This window comes from Phasianus colchicus, chromosome 3 (assembly GCF_987193195.1).
Source record: "Phasianus colchicus chromosome 3, bPhaCol1.hap1.1, whole genome shotgun sequence".
Lineage (NCBI taxonomy): Eukaryota > Metazoa > Chordata > Aves > Galliformes > Phasianidae > Phasianus > Phasianus colchicus.
In genome coordinates, this window is record NC_143438.1 from 56,258,635 (window position 1) to 56,266,217 (window position 7,583).

The 7,583-nt window shown below is 39.9% G+C and overlaps 1 long non-coding RNA gene across 2 annotated transcripts; it reads left to right on the forward strand.

Moving 5' to 3' along the window:
* The first annotated feature begins 463 nt into the window (after positions 1-463).
* On the forward strand, positions 464-5,529 carry LOC149918596 (uncharacterized). 2 transcript variants are annotated; one of them, XR_016465596.1, is made up of 3 exons: positions 464-509; positions 2,538-2,749; positions 3,736-5,529. It is a non-coding gene; the product is annotated as an uncharacterized LOC149918596 (long non-coding RNA). The 2 variants fall into 2 exon arrangements; XR_016465595.1 differs by having other exon boundaries at positions 2,538-2,619.
* Positions 5,530-7,583: the final 2,054 nt, after the last annotated feature.

A 7,583-nucleotide genomic window follows, 5' to 3' on the forward strand; every position in this document is an offset into this window, starting at 1 on the left:
ATGTCTCTTTAATAACTTCCCCATAATGCACGAGTTTCATGCCAGCTCTTTCTAAAATCTCTCATACATCAAATCTATGGTGCATTTAAGTGTTTTTTCTCTTGGTTGGGTTTTTTTTTTTTTTTCCTTCCCATTGTGACTTGAGGAAGAAAACAGTCTTGACAATACATTTAAATTCCACTGGAAAGAGAGGCTCTTGGTGTTTCTAGGTAATTTTGCTCAAAATGACCTTAAGAGATGACTAGTAAGAGCAGTTACTGCTAAAGAAGGGTAAGCAGGTGTATGGGAACTGCTGAGTCACGGCCTGAACCTCTGATTAATCACCTGAGGCGAGCAATGAGTCAGCCCTGGGAGCACAGGTGAAAGCAATTCACCTGTGCTGCAGGAAGGGGTGGAGCCTGGCTCCACCTCTCCTAGACCCATTTAAGAGCTGACTACCAGGGTAAAGGATCTCTCTCTCTTCAGAAGATCCACTCCACTGGTCTTTCCTGAGTGAGCCCATGACAGGGGTAAGCCTCCTATTTATTCTCTTTGTCTTGCTGTGCCTAACTCTCTTGCTTATTTCATTATTATAGCATCTTAATTTTATCTGATTATATAATATTCCTTTATATAATTTTCATTGATTATACAGCAGGTGTATGAAAATATCATCACAAAAATAAATTACAGTATTATTCTTGCTGCTACTATCTGCATCCACAAATTCAGACTCTTAGCTCTTCATGGAAACCCATTAAGAGGAAACTCAGGATCGTCTTTGTCTCACAGAGCTGCATCATTATTGCAGATACAAAGGTCTAGTCTTAATCCCACAGCTCAGGAGAGGTCACTACAATGATCCGCCCTTGGGAATAAGATCATGGAAATATGCTTCATAAGGGATAAAATCAGGAGTAATTCTTATGCTGTGGGCAAGCCCAACAGTGCAGCAAGACACAGCTGGTCCCTCAGAGGCCTGAGGTGTGCTGGCATAATGTTCACTGTGGTGAGCCTGGGGATCCCTAGCAGTGCCACACACTGCTCATGGTGCCCATCAAAGAGCTGGGCCCCCTGCTGTTCAACAGAAAGCAGTGACTGCTTGATACCCTGTCCAAGAATGGCGGCTTCATGGCCTGCTAACTAGGAACCGGCCTCCGCTAACTGGAATAAAACCAGCTATTTTCATTACAATTTGCATCAGAAAACAAATTAATTTTGTATGGCCTTTTTGGCTTATTTTAAACCCTATTCTGCAACAGTGGTTATTCCGTAACTTTTCTAAGCATTGGATTAATTAAGAAGTGTCATTAAATTACGCTAGACAGGAGGTCCCAATAATACTGTAACCTTCATTTTTTCTTCCTTGTGCAAAAAAAAATCTATGCTGAGAGAAACACCATCTGTCCTCTTAGTATTTACCAGACACATTTCCATTCTACCATTTCAACATTTTTGGGAAAAGGACACGTTTTTTCCATTGTAATGTTTACTGTGAGCAAATTCCCAACTGTTTAGAGAAGTTTAACAATGACAGTGAGGGCGGTGAGGCACTGGAGCAGGTTACCTAGTGTTGTGTCTGATGCCCTGCCCCTAGAAACTTTCAAGGCAAGGCTGGATAAGGCCCTGAGCAACCCAATCCATCTGTGTATGTTCCTGTTCATTGCAGGGGAGCTAGACTAGATGGCCCTCAGAGGTCCCTTCCAACTCTAAGGATACTATGATTCTATGACCCCACTGTAAATGCCTAAAGCTTTCTTTGGCAGTTACTGAATCCAAAGTATCATAGCTAGGAGATACTGAAATATACAGTTGGGCAGCGTAGTCCCCAAAATACCCAAAAGGAGAAAAGTCAGTGCAAAAGGGTTTAACCTTTGATCATCAGTAAGAAGTCTCTCTGAGAGTGAAACAGAAATTGTTGTACTTGGTGTTTCAGGTATATAAGGTGTCAGTTAAATTAGGTGAAGTCTGATACCACGAATTCAACCGGAACGTTGGGGCCTCAGAAAGATGGTTTTGTACCTACAGAGCCAAGCAGCACATCCTGCCCCTTGTATACGAGATGGTGTTCTCTCAGCCCGCAGGCAAAAAGACAGGACTGACTCTTGCAGTCAGTAACCTTCTGAAGCATGACAAGCTTTTGCAGAACTGTTATCAAGTCACAAGCAAGTCTCAGAAGCAACATTTTATGAGGCCTGGTTCTATTTCACTCCTGCCCCAGGCATTTCAGATAGGAAATAACCTGCCTGTCACTTCATAAAATGACATGTTTCATCTGCAATATCTAAGAGCTTCTCAAAATAGGAAAAGATGAAAAATAGTTCTAAAGGAAGAAGAAACAACTCTCACCCCCAGAAAAGTTGTAGTTCCATACAACAGGAAAAAACATGACTTCTGGCTTGCCTGGTGTTTTGGCCTTGGGGAGGGAACAGGTTTCCCTGCAGTCATGTGGAAGAAAAGAAAAAGGAAGCTGTACATCTAAGTACAGAAGGAAGTAAATGGGCAGCAATGAGGTATACTCAGAATGGGCCATATAAACCCCTCTATTTCTTTTCCAGCCTCCTAGAAAGCAAAAAGCCTAAATGGGGACAGCAAGCAAGTCTTCACCATCCTAGGAGTCAGCGTTTGCCTCAAGACAGGGTACGGAAGTATGGTGAAATGCCTTTAGAAGAACATGAGCACTGCAGTGATGCCTCAGCATATATTCTCAAGGGAGTTTGTTGGTTGTTCTCTTTCCAAAGGAAAGCAAGAATCAATTTTGTCTACAGAGGTGGGAAAAAAAAGTCATTGATATCAATTTTTTACTACTTATGCCAAACAATTTGTGAACAGTTGCAGTGCAGCTTCAGCAGTCATCCTCAAATTACTAATCTCTTCTGGAATCCACTAAACAGATGAATCTTCCCAGTTCAATTATTTCTGTAGGATCCAGGTCAGGCACAAAGCAGAAGCAAATAGCTTGAGATGGCACACCACAGGCATTTCAAATGAAAAACAGCCTGAGACACTGAGCAAAATAGATGGCACAGAACAGTTTATTTTAACTAAGATTTAACTTTTTTTTTGCATATGTTATTAATAGCCCCTACATAAGTGGGGTTTCATTTCAGAATGTTTCTTGAGAACTGGTTTACGTTTCACTGTTACCAACGTATGGCCAAAAGGGAACTGATGAGAAACAAAATACAAGGAATATTTTTTAATAACTTCATTTCATAATTTTCCTTTAATTTGAGGATACGTTACATAATTCTACTTGGCTAAGGAACCCAATGCACACCAATTAGTTTTCAAATACCATGCTGCTAACGCCATGGATTCTGCACCTTGTGAGCCACATCACAAAGAATACAAAATACTACTTTTGTCATGCAGTGCTTGTAAAAGATCTTCAAGAACACGGTCTTCGGAAACAAATGCCAGAAAATGATTGTTATCATGCCATGTCGGGGCAGGAGAGAGAGAGAAATGTATTAGAAACCTGCTGGTTTCAAGTATCTTATGTACTTATTGTAACTCGTGGTGTAGGATTAGACCATAGTACACATTCTCTTTTTTAGCACAAATCATGATTTGTCATATTTGCCTAGACTACAACACTGCAGTAATAAAAGAGCAAAAATTCAAGCTACTCTATTCCATTACTGTAGAAAAATCTTTCTTTATATCTTCAAAATGCACAATATAAACCTAAATTGCGTTGTTATTTCCTATTAAGCAAGCTGCCAATTTTAAATGTTTTTGTTTTCTTGCCAGGTTAACAGGAAAAATGTTACTTTAGACTGAAAGAGTAACTTTCCAAGATGAGAAATGAGCAGGCCTCACACTTCAAAAATAAAGGGAGCAAGACAAGGATAGCGATGGCACCTGAGGCTGCACTGAAGATGATCCAGTAAAGATGACTGTAGACAGCAGGTCTGACTAATTGTTTCAAACAGCCTCTCAATTAAGAGCTTTTTTGTACATAGCCCTGGGTGGCTGGGAACTGAAGCCATTTGGAAATTGGAAATGGAATTCATACACAAATTTGATAGAACACCCAACTTAGCATTTGCAAGTTAAATAAAAGTAGGTGAGAAAAAAAGGTCTATATGACCAAGATCACATCAGATAAAGTAACAACCTTGCCACACTTCCAGAACGAGTAAGAAAGAGGCAGAAAGAAAAGATAATGGCTAAAAAAAAAACAAAAATCCAAATGAAGACTATGTAAGACAAAGGCAAGCCAGAAGATCAGCTCCATCCTATTCCAACAGACTAGGATGTCTGTATACATGCAACTGTAAATGACTGATGCATGACTTCTCATGCAATGAACCAGGCAATAGAAAATTTAGACTGTGTGTTGAGGACTTGGACACAGGATGGTGAACAGAGTATGAAAGTGATCTCAGGGCTTTGATGGATTAATCCACCACTTATCCTCGATACAGAACTGCACCTCACAACTCTCATCAAAACTGGCAACTACTATATCTGGCTCAGAAACAATTAAAAGGAAGATTCAAGCAATCTTCCGCCAAATTCCTTTCATCTCCAGAAAGGGCACAGAGGCATAACAGGACCAATAGGCTGTTACCAACAAGTTACAACACCCAGTCTCCACAAGACCACCAAAGCTTGCTCCAGCTCAGCTTTGGCCCAAGCTAAAGGCTATTCAGATGGACTAATTAAGGTAGGGAAATGGAAATCTCCACAGAAATGGAATAAAAAGAATTTATCCTATAAAAGGAATTCATCAATTTAATACATCCGTATTTAAGTTTCTTAATTATCAACTGATGTTGATTATGATGTAAAGCTCGGTGATTAGACATCCTACTCATTCCTTTTTAATCCTCCTCACATGGCCTTTTGAAACATCTCCAATCATTTTTTGGTAATTATTAAAATATTGAAGAAAAATTTAGAAATAACAAATTAACCAACCTGTTAACCTACTCTGTAATTCTCCATCAAGTGTTAAAGCTTGAATTGAAAGCAGTTCAAAGAACAGACAAAAAAAAAATCAAACAGCAGTGGTCTCATACATGTGTATCTGGATAGGAAAGAAATAGCTTGATTCATGTGTGCTACCTGGGGAAGTCAAATCTAAAGCAGCTGAGATTAAAGCATCCTATGATCTCTCAGCCAAATAACGTTGCAATGCTGAAAAGTCTTGAAAGTGAAAAGAACATTTTTAGAAAATTATTTTTCCATTTGGTTTTCAAGTCAAACATTTTTCACCTATCTAACCAATGCCTAAGTATTTTGCTCTGCATTTGTATACATCCACAATGAAACTATTAGCTGTGAACCCCATGCAGGCTGACTAACTGTATGAATTGTATTTTAGCCATCTAAACAAAACAGAAACATCATATTTTGCACCACTTTCTTTTCATTAGTTATCTAAAGCACACTGACCTTCAGTTCTGCATCTTTAGTACCTTTTCCTGCAACATAAGATTCTAAAAATGTAACAGTTCTGTAGTATCTGAATCAATGTTATAACTTGCATTGCCACAACCACCAACCAGGCTTCTTCACCAATGTTACAGCTGAGCCAGATGTGTGGGGCTTTACTAAAGCAGCTGATGACTACATTCAAAAAGTTATTTAATTTTTAAACTTTGTCTCTACGCCGAATCCAGCCAAGGCAAACTAAATGAAGAGCCTTTGAAAAAAAGATCACGTATATGCAAAGGACACCAAGATGATTCATGAAAAATGGAATTTGTTGCAGATCTACTTTTCCCTCAGAGAGACTAATTGTGCTCATCTAGGAAAATCTGTGATATTAGCAGGTTAGAAAAATGTGCCAGTACCAACATTTATATGAAGAGCTTTTAAAAGTTCTCTTCAATAAAGATTAAGTTCCCAGAGCACTGAAATTTTCTTGGATACAACCAAAGAACAGAAACAACTAACCGTTATTCTATTTCTACCATTGTGCTCCTTATCATAGAGTAACTTAGCTTTCAAGCAACAGTAAGGCTAAGCAAGCAGGTCATAAAAAACATCTTTAAATAAAGATACTGTTTCTAGCACACTACTCACATTCAGTACAGCTTTACAGATGTAATATTCATACCTTAAGGAAAAAAGCTGTAGGAGATCTGTTAGATGACAACTCAAACTGGTGATTGAGCACCTGGGTAAGGCAAGTGGCTGGCCAAGTGAGCACAGGCAAATAGTTTGCAGCTGTGCTCTTCAGGTGACCAGAAAGGATGGACCCAAGGTGGAGCTGCCCTGGGCTCATATAAGGGCCAACCACTAGAAAGAGAACATCTCTTGGACCTAGGTTGTTTCCTGAGAAGGACTGCTGTGCAACCAGAGGGGCCCTTCACTGGTTGGCTGAGTTTGACTCTTATTTCTGCAAATGATTATTGGCCTACCTGTAAATACTTTGTCAGGTATTGCCAATTCAGTGTTTGAAGATTTTTCAGTGTTTTTTTTTTTTTTAATATTGATTTTGGAATTTAAGGGGAAGTGAAGATAATCAAGTTACACAATGTGTGATATCAGCTGATCATCTGCCATTCTGAACTTTGATACAACACCTGGTTCTAAGGAGACCATTCACAATGACCCTGCAGAATCTGGTAAAGGCTGCAGTGAAAGCCTTTGGACAAAGAATCATCAGGATTGTCCCTTATCATTTACCAGGCTAAAACTAGCATAGTAAATTCACAGAAAAGAAAGTATTTACCCAACAAGTCAGAGTACTGTAAACTGTAAATCTTCATTTGTTCACAAAGGTACACAAAGACATTTTTGTGATTCTGATGAGCTGTTAAAGCAAAGTTCAGTGCAGCAGGAGGGTCCATACAGAACCGGGAAAGCCAATCCTCCTGCTCAACACTTGTTTCTAGCTCAAAATCTGGCTGCTTCTTCATCCAGGCTACATATCTAACAGCTTGCAGGAGCAATAAACACATACTAAGCATATTAAGGCATTTTCCATGGCTCAGCCCCAGACATCAGTACTGTTCTTCCACATTTCCCTTCTCTCTTCTGCTTTGAATGGTGCCAGGTGACAGCCTTCCTTATGATGTGAAATTCAAGATTAACATGCATTTTCAGACTGTACTGAATTATTTCAAGAGCATTGCAGGAAGCTCACTTTGACTCAGCAGTTACCTTTCAGAGAGGTTTTTCCTGTTTTTCAGAAGAAAGGTGCCAGAGTTTCACAACTTACATACAGGCTACAATGAAACAGAAGACCAATGAGCCTCTATTACTCAAACATTTTTAGATTTCCTGAGGAATTCAATTCAACAACATTCCCCTCTCCTAAAGGGAGCCTACAAACAGGAGGGGAGTCAACTCTTCACAAGGGTAGATAACAGCAGAATGAGGGGAAACGGTTTTAAGCTGAGGAAGGGGAGATTTAAGTTGGAAGTCAAGGGGAAATTCTTTACAGAAAGAGTGGTGAGGTACCGGAACAGGCTGCCCAGAGAGGTTGTGGATGCCCCGTCCCTGGAGGTGTTCAAGGCCAGATTGGATGGGGCCCTGGGCAGCCTGGTCTAGCATTAAATGGGTAGGTCGGTGGTCCTGTATGTGGGAGGGGGATTTGAGATTCATGATCCTTGAGGTCCCTTCCAACCCCGGCCATTCTGTGA